The 12,442-nt window shown below is 39.7% G+C and overlaps 1 protein-coding gene across 2 annotated transcripts in view; it reads right to left on the bottom strand.

The window, feature by feature from the left end:
- The window catches only part of LOC119659602 (BTB/POZ domain-containing protein kctd15-like), a 56,511-nt gene extending 49,277 nt beyond the window's left edge, over positions 1–7,234 (bottom strand). For both annotated transcript variants that reach the window (XM_038067775.1, XM_038067783.1), the window contains exon 1: positions 6,904–7,234. The gene's annotated coding sequence lies outside the window, so the exon portion shown is untranslated. The remainder of the gene's footprint in view (positions 1–6,903) is intronic.
- Positions 7,235–12,442: the final 5,208 nt, after the last annotated feature.

Genomic DNA, 12,442 nt, shown 5'->3' with positions numbered 1-12,442 from the left:
AAATCTAGGCCTCAAAATATATCCGGTTCCGATATCTGCACAAATAAAGTTAATAATAGTATATTTCCACATTTTAGAAATTTACCCGGCAACCCCCCTTATATTCATCCCAGAAGTACAAAATTTGGCATGCGTATAATAAAGAACATAGTGCACAAGCTAGTCAAGTTTGAAGAAAATCCAACCATTATTGACAAAGTTATAGGGGGTAAAACTTTACAATTTTTTGTGATTTCGGGCACTCTTCATGCATGACTGCATGACGTCATCATCACATATCAATTCATCAATACCACAACCAAATGAGTTCTTATGAATGGGGTCCCAAAGAATTATTTTGTTTTAGTTTTTTAGTCATTTGTATATGAATATCAACTGTGTATGTAGGTATATAGTATATGCGTGCTAATGAACTTTGTGGGTAGTGCCTATTCAGATAGCTATAAGAAGTAAATCGGAAATATGGGTACGATCAATTTATATACGTGCATATATGTGTACATTATTCGGATATAGGCAGTTTGTTTGTTTAGGGTGAGCGTAATATCTATGGCTGTAATATGTACGTATGTCTCGTAGTTTGGAAAAATATGAAGCAATATGTTGGATTTGTAGCTATATACGGATAGAAAAATGTGCGTTGAAATTCCTTACATAAGATGAACACAAAACCTTTATACCCGAAGCGCGAGTTTCCGGTATTCCGACTTGTTTTTATGTGGAATCCAGTTGATTGGGATTCTATTCTGGAGCATACTTTAATGGTTTGGACACTTCAGCAGCATTTCGCTGTTCACTTGAAAGATCCATGATTCCCTCTGAATCACGGGCAAGAAAAGCCCCGAATAAACTAGCTGAAAATTTACTAGCACAAGGAAAAGCGCACAAGAAGACAAAGAATGTTTAGAAGAATAAGCCCAAAAAAGTATCATCTTGTAGTGATTCTACTGGAAGCCATTATGGTTGGCAATGTCCTTTAGTTGGTGAAAACCTGGGACAACATTTTTTGATTTTCCTTAGCAAATATTCTATTAGGAAAATCAGTTGTTGTTTTTATTATCGAAATCTAATCACTTTCTCAAAAGGACTCGTATCGATATCGGTATCGCGCTGAGGAGGAACACTAATAAATACCTTTTTTGCGAACCAGTTGTTTCCTTGCCCAACGTAGGGTAGCTCTTCAGAAGGACTTGCATTGTCGAAAAGAATAACGTAATACGGCACTTGTGAAATACACTTCCTTCATCCCAACGAGGGAGCACTTGATTGTTGAACGATATTATTTGCGTGTTAGTAACAAATAGCCAAAAAGAAAATATATTCCATTTTTCTAGAGCCGAATTTGGAATATTAACTGCCAAAATAGGTGTATGTCAGGTATGCTACTTGGGAAAATATTTGGCTTTGAGTGCCGTGAGGATTCAGTGAAAATTATTGACCAGAAGCTATGGTAGGTAGGTGACATATTTAACTACTTAAATTTCAGGTTCCTTACTAAGATTTGTTTGATCAACAGTTAACCTGTTGGAAGCGCTATATCCAGGGACTATTATAAGGAAAGGCGAAAATATTTCTTGAAAATCATGTTAAGTAATAATGCCAGGGCAAACAAAATTTGAAAGGGCTAGAACTATTCAATCACGAATTTATTTTTCTTTTTGACTGGCGCTTTTATTTTTAACCCAGTACTGCTTTTGCAACAGTTGGGAATGTGTGCACGTTTTCCAGTTATTATATTTTCAGTTTTTAAAGGTTCATCTGCTCCATAAATCCAGTTTTCTCTTGAATATATAATTTACATACAGTCAATCAATTAAAAAGTTAGACAGTTACTTCAATACACTTTTAAGTCAAATATCTAAGAAGTCAGTTTATACTTTTAGATCACCAATTGGAGAAAAAACAATACATCTGTATGTGCATTTTCTAACGTTATTATTATTTGATTAGTTTTATTTTAAACAGAAAAATATCGATTAAACAAAAATATGTTTTGCCCAGCCAAAAAACGACATTTCCAATTTAATACAAAGAGAATAAATGTATGACAGTAATTGTGTGGAATAAATGACAGCAATGGATTTTGTGTGGTGACCATTAACATTTGAAATTACGAGAGGTCTTCTTTTCATTGATCATACAATTTCTGCAGGAATAGACCTCCAGATAGCCTTTATGTGATTTTTCAAGTCCGTTTTGCCTTTTAACTCTCTTTTGCGTATCTCCTCTCGACGTGTTCTATCAGTTTTAAATCTAAGCTCCGAGCTGTCTGAGCAAGAGCCCTTTTGGCATTATAGAGGGTCCATTCCTTAACGACCCTGGTTGTGTGTTTTGGATTATTATAATGATATTATATCAGATGACAAGCCCAATATAGCAACCGTAGCAGGTAAGTCCTGGTTTGGTATGTCAAATTAATTCAATTTAGTGACATTTTCTTAGTTTATTGCAGCAGAGGAATAGGCCTTTAGACGCCGTAGCATAATGATGCTTTTGGCTCAATATTACGAGCTTCTAAGACAGTGACCACCATTCATAGCAAGTCATCGGAACCGAAAATGTTGTGATAAAAAATTACACAAGCTTTTCTGTCTTATTAACGACCTCTTGAGCATATTTAACTGGTTTTTCGGGGAATGCCTACACTCTGAAGAAGAAACCATCTTTAGAGTATAGGCCGTTAACTCCTCTTTGTGAAGAAAATTGCGAATGGTTTTAGGAAAACCTATTACTACACCTTTGCGCCAAAATTCTTGAAATTGATACTGCAGTTGTCTTGGACTTGTTTCTTATGTTTCGCAAAATCTGTTGTTTTGTTTGGTCCGATCAGTTTCCACGGTTCGACCCGCAACTGTTTTGCGAGAGCTTGAGCCACTTTCTTTAAAGTTTTTTTATTTGGTAATGAACAGTATACGTTGAGTTTTTTGTTTTTGAGCTATTTTATGCTTTTATAATATTTAATGATCAGCTCATTGGAGTCGCGGGACAGTTGCTCATTGTTCATTTTCGGCCCTCTAACGCGCGATACTTGCAACGAATTAATCATTGTCGTATAACCAGGGAGGCCGGAAGTTATAAATGCAACAATAAACATAACGGTAGCTCTTTTTGAGCAACAATGGTATTACGTGTGTTGGCTGCAATATACGCTCGTTTTTCAGTTTTTTTCTATAATATTTCTGAATTAATAAAATAATAAAAAAGGCAGAAAACACCTATAAATGGTTATTGTTTTTTTCTTTCATAACCCATTTAAAAATACCATATGGTTTTCGAGTTATTTAACTTCAAAGTGGACTGCATTAACTGTCCAACTTTTAACTGGTTGACTGTACCTAAATTATATATTCAAGAGAAAAGTGGATTATTTACATAGGATGCTAGTCTCAGGCCTAGGTAAAGGAGGGGGTTCCCAGGTAACATACTTTGTACTGTCCTCAGTAAAACAAATATAAAATGCTGAAATCAGGGAAAGGGATTAATAAAATATAGTTGGAGTTATTCCACTATACTAAATCCTACTTGACCTCTCTTAGTGACAGGTCCTGCAAGGTCATTACAAAACAAAATGGTCTTGTTGAGAGATTTTAATCCTTGGGCGTTCACTGCAATCATCAAGGCCGCGAAATGGGAAAGGGTTCTTCACGCATAGAAGGCGCCAAGACGTAAGTCCGAGCAAAAATCCCTATTTTGGGTAGGCCATACATTTAATATGGTGTTGTCATTGCTATCTCTAAGGCTGTTTATGACGCCATTAAGGAAGTCGAGTGACTTGCTGATCGACTGATGTAGCTCGTCATTATTTTAGCTGATCGCGCTATTCTTTTCTTCATCACATACACACCACAGGCAATTCGATCCGATGCCAAGAAAGCACCGAGAATGACGATGTGCAAACAAAGGTCCGTGAAAAAGAATGATTCTACCACAAGTTTGCCGATGATAAAAAAATTGATTACAAATTTATAAGAATGCCAACCGGGAAGGAAAGAAATCGATCACTTTCACCCGAGCGCGGTCCATTACAAGGATCTTTGCAATAAACTGGGTACTCAGGTGGCGAGAGACATCTGTATCCGTTTGCCGAAAGCTGACACCAATGCACCAATGTTCGATATCCTACACTTCTGTTGCGTTAATGACAAGAACAGTACTTTGCTTCCCGACGGGCACCTACTGATAAATGGCAAGAAAATTTCAGCAGATTTCCACGGAAGAATTTGTCCATCCTCCACGTCTCCAAGCACTGCCGGAATTTGGCGCAATTCAATTCTTCAGCCCCACTGAAGTTGAGGAAGCAATAAAACGAATGAGATTGGGGAAAGCAACATGACTTGACGACTTCCCGTCTGAGTTCTGGAAACTGAAGAGTAGCTCAATGAATTCTTAAATCGGTTTATTGAGGAAGGTAGAGCATGGCAAGAAAGTATCACCGTTCTAATATGAAAAAAATAAGGTAGTCCAGCAAAATTTTCAAATTACAGTCGAATCCAGTTGTTCCATGCCATGAAGATATTATAACAGATTCTCGGCAACCGTGTTCGTGACATCGTTAAAATAAACGTCAATTAAGCCGGGTTTATCAAGAACTACGGAACTGCTGACGCGATACATGGATAAATTGATCTAGAGATGGCGTTTGACCGCGTGCCACACGGACTCATCTGGTATGCTCTACGGTAACACCTAGTCCCAGAAGAATCCGTGTGCTAGGTTAAATTGCTTTGTTACAATTCGAAAAGTGAAGTTCGAAATTTGGCGGACATAGCAAATCTGCTTCGTGCCTTTGTCGGTGTTAATCAAGCAAGCAGAGATGGTATTTTGCTAGCACCTCATACGTTAGCAAAGACGATCTCGAACAACTTGTTCAAAAATCAAATGATCGTTTTATGCAACATGGTCTCAGATTAACTCCGAATAAAACCGAATTTTTAATGACCGAATCTACTGAAACAGGCACAATCACTGTCAACTGGCAGCAACCTTCCCAGAACTGAACGATTTAAATGGAAAACTGCGTTAGGAAATAGCTTCACGTATTAGCCCAACCTGGATGAAGTGGCATTCCAGAATTCACTTGCCAAGATTGATCTGAACGAACGAACGAAACAACGGTGGCTTGATATACTTGATGGTGATTTGGAAGCCTCGCCACGGCATCTGGATTAGCCATTTGATAGAGCCACTTGGCGAAACCGATTACGACGAGCCGGCCCCGCTTGTGAACGGGACAAAGCGTGAAGAAAAAGAAGAATGGTATCACAGTTGGGGGGTTCAATATTTTTCACTTTCGGCTAATCAATTTTATAAGATGCATAGCAACTTTGAACTGCTACAATATAATTATCCTACCTTTGTACAGTTTGCAGGATGTGGGCATCGCCCGCATTTGTTATAAACTAGACTTTACCAGGAAATATAAGTAGGCGAGATTCACTTTAAGTTCACTATTATAGAAACAATCCAGGTAGCCAAAATTTTTATTTCTGTTCGGGACTCATAGCTTCGGAAGGAGTATTTTAGAATATCATTTTGTATACTGCACGTATTCAGGCTTTGGTTGAGGCAACTTTCCAGAATACAGTCGTACGTGCCATTTGAGCGCAAGGAGTCTCACCATTCAGTTTGCTTAAATAAGAATTGAATTTCTAAAACAGGACGAAATTTTTCGCTAAAACATAAAAAAAACCGAAAAATGAAAAGTGAGTCGATCAAAGTACCGAAATGGGCATTCAATTAGAACAGTTTTTGTGTCCTTAACTAGTAGCTAGGATACCTACATATGTGATTATAATTTTCCACTTTCTTCCCATAATATGTTAACCCCGTAATACTTTCTAGGATTGCAATGCCTATGGGCCAACTTTAGTTGAAAATATTGCAAAAATGTTGTGTCTCAACCTATTAAGGATCAAAAATCATAATTACTGAAACAAAATCCCCAGTACACATTCTAAAATTCCCTGTTGGCAGCTTCAGCAAACATGACCCAAATGTAGTCCTGAACCGCTTCCTTGCCTTGAACAACTTGTCTGAAAACTGTATGACATCTAGCCAGATCGAATTTAATTGAAAACGCCCCGTGGGTGAATCCTAGTGATGGATGTCATAAGAAAAATAACGGCAGCGCTCTCGTGGAGTGGGAGGAAAGGTCGCGCACTTAGAGCCCGGAAGCTGATGGTGTGCTAAACGGATAGGGAAGAGAGGTGCAATCTAAACAAACAGAAGCCTGATCTGCGATATGTGTTGTCATATGGGTGAACACGCGTATGAGACATATGTACATATGTTTGTATGTAAGTTGGCTGTAAGAGCTTGTGTTGAGAGCTTTGGCGTGAAATGAACGGCGAAGCGCAACAAGTTTCTAAACAACCGGAAGTGAATCAACAAACACGTGCACAATTCGGCGAGAATTATTGCTTTTGGGGGCAGTAGATGCAATATATTCAGGACACCACGAATACTGACGGGGAGGCTTTGGATGGTTCCACAAGTCAGGCGATGAGAGGGATTAGAGTTGTCCACACATAGTGCGACGAAACCAACTTCATACTAAAGTGAGATAATTAGCCACTTTGCTTCAGTTCTTTGGGACGGCGATCGTATTGGTTTTACAATTACACTGAATTGAACTCGCAACTGAAATGGATCAACCTGAAAGGCCAGAATTAATCTTTCGTTATCCTGGGTAACAGACTTTGCTTGCAGAATTCATCAGGAACCCTTTTTGGGGCAAAATTGCAGACACCGTAACTGGGAATTATTATATCAAATTAACTGTTAATAGTAAACTGACTGGAAGAGCCAACAAAAAGTAGAACATCTCCTCGGATCGCAGTATTTTTTGGTTAGCTTCAATACACTTTGAAATACAATGGCAGAATGCAGTGAATAATAACGTACTTAATTGCCACTTAAACGGCCAGTTGTATGTAGTTAATAGGTTGCTTCGAGCTTCAGCATTCCATGTGGGTGTTGCTAACCATGTCTTTCGTAAACACAGCCCGCACTGAAACACTCCATCGACCTAAGCCGGAACTTCACTCACTGCAGTCAGTACCGAGAACAGAGTTCCCACTCAATTTGATAACTTCGCACGGCAGCTAATTTCTATGGAACACTTCAAGTACTACAATGATATCATTAATTTATAAGAGGCAGGTGTGAACGATACGAAGCACAATTTAAACGTGCAAGCCCACCGACCACGGACCGAAGACTACGTTGGTCTTTCTTGGATGTTAAGGTGAAACTCTTGGTCGGAAGCCAAACCAGAACGGAGATGAATGCAAGCCCAAATGTAGCGCAGAAGCACATGAACACTGAAGAGAATGGTACTGTTGATGCTATGGAAATACCAATTGAAGGGACATAATGTATTGCGCGCCCAATGTGGGGTTGCCCGGAATGTTTCAAAGGACTCGTTTGGAGAAGCTGAAAAAGTGAAGAGTTGTTGTTTAAGAGATTTATGGCTTTCTTTTCCATGTTAAAGAGAAAGTGCATTGGAAGGATTCATATTATGAGCGCTTAACATACTCATGTGAATGTTTTCCGTATGTGCATATATGTATGCCGACTGGCTGAATAGGACATAAACAATTTCCCATATCCTCGATTTTTATATGCATTAGTAATTTTGCTACACTTTTAGCCACAATGGTAAGAAGAAGTTATCCAGTTTAGCTTTAATACTCGTGAGCAAATTACATGTACTGCATTTTTGTATATTTTTTCAAAGCTTTATTGACGTCGAAAAATAATAAAGAAAATATTTCCTAAAGGTGTAAATAAATGGAATGGAATCGTAACCCTTCCTTCTAGAGCCGTTTATATTAACAGCATGAGGAGATCAAAGAATCAGGTCGTCCCTGAAATTTTATAGAATATAGGAAGTGCTCAGTTCGACAGGATCTTACAATTTGATTTTAGAAATGTTGTGTTGTAAAAATCTCATGGAAAGCAATTTATTTTTGGTCTACATGATTACTGGAAAATATTGCATCACAGGAAAGATATAACTCTAGCTAATTCTACTTGGTTTCATTAACTATGGTTTCAACCGGGGTTAATCGTCAGAAATTTTGTTCAGACACGACTTTCACTATTTTATTTCATTTGAAGTCTCGCCTAGATGCAACTCTTATTCCGCGGATCTTAGTCAAGGAAGGAATAAACTTTTGGGGTGCTTTACGATTACTTGTTAAGCAACCAGCCATATCACCGTTAGACTGGTTGAGATTATCGTCGATCCTCCCGTATTTTTTGCATGTTTTCGAATCTACATTTTGACCAAGGAACATTTCCAAGCGTTTCCGGCAGTGCTACTATCTATTCGGATTCTTTTCCATTGTTATGTTTTTCACGAGTTGCTAATAAGTGCTGTAATTTAAGATGCCAATTAGCATCATTTGTGCCATTCATTCAAAACCCGTGGTGTTGGCTAGTGACGCACAGGAAACAAAGCACTATTGAATCCTCGTTGAAAGCAAATATACCGTTATCAATGTTATTCCAGTATCTTAGAAAGAAACTTATTTTATCGCTGGAAGGATTAAACAGCATTTGAGTTTCCAAGACATGATGCGATTTTAAGGGTGACTTAAATCCAATCCAATCTAGCAGCTGAAAATTTACTTGAGTATTCCGGTTGTTATTATTTCTTGACCAATATTATGTCTGTCATTGAGTGGACTATACTCTGTGGTATTCGTCTCTATAATCCTCTACTTGTCAGTCCAGGCTTTAAAATTTGGTACTATTCTGTCAACGCCGAATTTTGCCTAAACAAACTAGATGACCAGATAATGTAAGTAATATATGTTATTTCACAAAAGTGATATTACTTAAAAAATGTAATATCACCGTGTAATATCGCCTATTACCACATCAGGTTCGATACATCGCATCGCTCTTCTTAGAACAAGTGGCAGGTTTTCGGTGCAGACTTTCGCTTGCGAATCTGTCAGTATTTTGATTTTCTCACCTTTTTATCCGGCTTGGCTCTGGTTTTGGGTTTGGATGCAACAAACTTCAAACTATCGTCATTATCAACGGCGCAACAACCGGTATCCGGTGTAGGCCTGCCTTAATAAGGAACGCCAGGAATCCCGATTTTGCGCCGAGGTCCACCAATACGATATCGCTAAAAGCTGTCTGGCGTCCTGACCTACGCCATCTCTCCATCTCAGTTGATCTGATCAGCTCTCATGTAAGCTGAAATAGGTTCTGTTGGCTGACAATAACCGTGCGCGGATTTCATCACTGTTTGCGATTTTCGACCCTAGATAGGAGAAATTTTCAACGGTCTCAAAGTTGTAGTCCCCTATCTTCATTGTTTTCGTTCGACCGGTGCGATTCGATGTTGTTCGTTTTTTAAGGTTTTGTGTGAAACAAAACCTTATTAGAACCGATTCGATGTCTGTCTATTCGTCTGTCTGTCTGTCTTTTCTTTTTTTTGAGGAGGTGGAAATCTTCAAAAGACACTGGTCTGGACACACCAGCGTGTGGGATTTTTACCCACTAAAACCACCCCCGACTCCCTCCCTGCCCCGCGGAACCACCATAAGGTATTACATCACGGGGCGGACTCAGCTGACTGTAGCTAAATCCCATTTCTTCTATTCGCGGCGCACGTGACCGCGCTTTTCTCCTTTCCTCCGCCTTTCGCAATTTATATTGAATAGATGCGATCATGAAGTTGACCGCATCCCCATTCTCTTGATGTGCTACCATTTTCGGCACCAGATTTGCTGGTGCCAGCACCTCTCCTAGAGTCTCCTCTGGATTCCTCCTTTCTTCCACAAATCTCGGACAGTGGAAGAATACATGCTCTGGGTCCTCTGGGACTCCATCGCAATTTGGACAGTCGGGTGAGGTCTCCAATTTAAACCTGTGAAGGTATTGAAGATATCCCGATGTCCCGTGAGAAACCAGGTGAGATTATAATTAATCTCACCGTGTCGTCTCTCCAACCACTCCTTGATGGCAGGAATGAGCCTGTGAGTCCACCAACCCTTTCCCGAGCGTTCCTACCGCTCTTGCCATCTCTCCCTCTCGGCGTTCTTCGCCTGCAATAAGGGAGAGATTGACTTCGCATGGTATATATTCGCCATCTCATCTGTCAAGATGTCAATCGGCATCATTCCAGAGATGACGAATGCTGCATCATCTGAGACAGTCCTGAAGGCAGAGCATACCCTCAAGGCTGTCCTGTATACTGCAGTCAGTTTGTTAGTGTTAACTGACATCTGCAATGCCTCCCTCCAAACTGGGGTCGCATAAAGCATGATTGAGGCCACCACAAAAGCAATAAGCAACCTGAAGGTATGCCGTGGCCCTCCCACGTTCGGCATCATCCTCGCCAGGGCCATACTAGCAGTGGACGATCTATCGCAAACATACTCCACGTGTTGCTTATAACTGAGCTTCCTGTCTGTCACCACCCCCAAGTATTATACAGGCGTAGTTTCTCTTCCGGCGCTTCGTGATGAGGACCGCTTCTGTTTTTTCCTCCGCCAGTGCCAGACCTGAGCTCTCTAACCAACTTTTAACGGCACTGTCTGTCTGTCTGTCTGTCTGTCTGTCACAGCCGATTTATTCGGAAACGGCTAAACCAATTGTCACGAAAATTAGTAAGAATATGTGATCTGTTGTTCCCTTTACATGCAGTGAGTGGCGCCATTTTCCGTTAAGTTTAAGGGTGAATAGAGGGTGCAAAATTTTTTTTCATAAAATGTGGCCAAATGGGGTATCAAATTAAAGGGCTCAATTAGTGCTTTTCGAAACTGGTTCCATATTTGATATCGGGTGAAATGTAGGCGATTGGGGGCTCAAAATATGACCCCCAAAAAGTGAAACGTTTTCAGAATTTACCCAACCGAAAAATCTGAAAAAAATCACGGTTTTGCATCTCTATGAAATCTATGCCTCAAAATACATCCGGTTCCGATATCTGCACAAATAAAGTTAATACTAGCATATTTTGCACATTTTAGAAATTTACCCAACAACCCCCTTATGTTCATCCCAGAAGTACAAAATTCGGTAGAGGAATAAGGGATAACATAATGCACAACTTAACAAAGTTATAGGGAGTGAAAGTTTGCTATTTTTCGTGAATTTCTTGCATTCTACAACCTACATGAGGTCATCATCACATATTAATTTGTCAATACCACAACGAAATGCGTTCTTATGAACGGGGTGGCAAAGAATTATTTTGTTTTAGTTTTTAGTCATTTGTATATAAATATCAACCACGCTAAACATACATGTGTGTATGTAAGTATATAGTATATGCGTGCTAATGAAGTTTGCGGGTAGTGTCTAATTCAGATAAATATATTTGTATATTAAATCAGCAGTATTTAATATACGTGCTATATATGTACATACGTATGCTTTGACACACGTAGTAAATCGGAAATATGAGTATGATTAATTTATATAGGTGCATATATATGTACAGTATTCTGAAATAGGCAATTTGTTTGTTTAGGGTGAGGATAAGAGATGGCTGTAATATGTACGTATGTTTTGTAGTTTGGAACAATATGAAGGATTATTTTCAATTTGTAGCTATATACGGATAGAAAAATGTGCTTTGAGGTTTCTTACATACGATGAACACAAAACCTTTATACCCGAAGCGCCAGCTTCCAGTATTCCGACTTGTTTGGTTTTGGTTTTGGCGCTGACGTTGCCATCATGTACTTCGTCTTACCTTCCTTAAGGTGCAGCCCAATATCTCGAGCCGCCTGCTCCATCTGAATGAAAGTAGACTGTACATCTCGGGTTGTTCTTCTCATGATGTCGATATCGTCAGCGTAGGCCAGTAGTTGGGTGGACTTGAAGAAGATGGTGCCTCTCATATTTACATCAGCATCGCGAGTCACTTTCTCCAGGGCCAGGTTAAAAAGGACGCATAATAGGACACCCTCTCGACGTAGACCGTTGTTGATGTCGAATGGTCTTGAGAGTGATCTTGCTGCTTTTATCTGTCTGCGCACATTGATCAGGGTCAGCCTAGTCAGTCTTATAAGTTTCGTCGGGATGCCGAATGCTCTCAGGGCTGTGTACAGTTTTACCCTGCCTATGCTATCATAAGCGGCTGTAAAGTCGATGAATAGATGGTGCAACTGTTGTCCATATTTCAACAGTTTTTCCATCGCTTGCCGCAGAGAGAAAATCTGATCTGCTGCTGATTTGCCTGGAGTGAAGCCTCTTTGGGATGGGTCAATGCTGGTCTGAACGTATGGGGCTATCCGGCCTAGCAAGATAGAGGAGAATATCTTATAGATTGTACTCAGTAACGTGATACCTCTACAATTGCTGCACTGTGCCATATTTCCCTTTTTGTGTGTAAGACAGATAATGGCTCGTTACCAATCATCGGGCATTGATTCGCTGTCCCATACCTTGAGCACAAGTTGATGGACCACTT

The sequence above is a fragment of the Hermetia illucens genome, chromosome 1 (genome assembly GCF_905115235.1).
Source record: "Hermetia illucens chromosome 1, iHerIll2.2.curated.20191125, whole genome shotgun sequence".
Lineage (NCBI taxonomy): Eukaryota > Metazoa > Arthropoda > Insecta > Diptera > Stratiomyidae > Hermetia > Hermetia illucens.
This window is presented reverse-complemented; position numbering and strand designations above follow the sequence as displayed.